The sequence below is a fragment of the Strix uralensis genome, chromosome 32 (genome assembly GCF_047716275.1).
Source record: "Strix uralensis isolate ZFMK-TIS-50842 chromosome 32, bStrUra1, whole genome shotgun sequence".
Classification (NCBI taxonomy): Eukaryota; Metazoa; Chordata; class Aves; order Strigiformes; family Strigidae; genus Strix; species Strix uralensis.
The window spans coordinates 2,696,729-2,697,785 of record NC_134003.1 but is presented as its reverse complement, the minus strand read 5'-3'; positions in this window follow the sequence as shown (position 1 = coordinate 2,697,785).

The following is a 1,057-nucleotide window of genomic DNA, read 5'->3' as shown; positions in this document are numbered from 1 at the left end:
TTGGGCTGGGCTCGGTGTTTGCCGCCCGGTACAACCTGCGATCTGTTGGGGCGATGCCTTCGGCCTCGCTGCGGGCAGGGCTGCCTCTCTGCCCCACCCCAGGCTGATTTGATTCAAAATAATCCCTTTTGGGAGGCGCTCGGATGGATCCCGCAGGGAACGGAGCTGCTGGTCCTGTCCTGACCGGGCGCATCCCTCCCCGTCCTGCACAAAACCTCCGCGGGGCCGGAGGAATTCACCTCCTCGGCCCCAAACCCCGCGCGGCACCGGGTTCCCCAACCCCAACGCCCGGCATCGAGTCACGTCGGGACGGGGCGGGGGAAATTCGAGCCTGAAAGAGGTTAAAGTGGGGCAAAGCGGGGGGGAAGAGAAACCTCCCGAACGGGGCGTTTTAATGACATTCCATTAAAGCTCCCTTTGGGGCCGGCGCGGCCGCCATGTGCTCCACATTCTCATGGTAATGATGAGACATCTGTATAGAGGCTCTTTTCTCATCAAAGATGGTCTCTTCAAAGACGCTCCTGGGAAACCCTTCACCCCTGACCCGGGGGGTCACTGCCGGAACAGTGGCTCTATAGTGCGCGGGACTGTAAAGCCCACTATCCTTTTTCCTCCCTTAACCTGACCAGATCCCATTTTTTTCATCGGCAATCGTTGAGTTGAGAGGTTGGGGGGTGTTTGATTTTGGGGAAGGGTCTGGCCCCCACTCCCCTCTCCCAGCCCCGGTGCCGGTTCTAGGTGCCGTCGTCGCCTGCGCTGGCTGCGGGAGGGGGATCAAAGCGGGGTGAAACGGGGTTTAATGAGAGGGGATGGGGCTGAGGGTTCCCCATCACCCAGCGCCGGGGCAGAACCCACCCCGCTCCCACCTGGGGAGCGATTTTTGGTGATTGCCACACAAAAAAACGACCATCCTCAGCACGGCGGAGGTGACAGGGACGTGCCTGAGGGTCCCCCCCCCCTTCCAGCCATGAAACGTCACGGTGACAAGGTTCTCGATGTCCCCTGGGGACGGTGGCCTCGTGTCCCTCCGTGCCGGCGGCTCCGGCACGGCACCGGC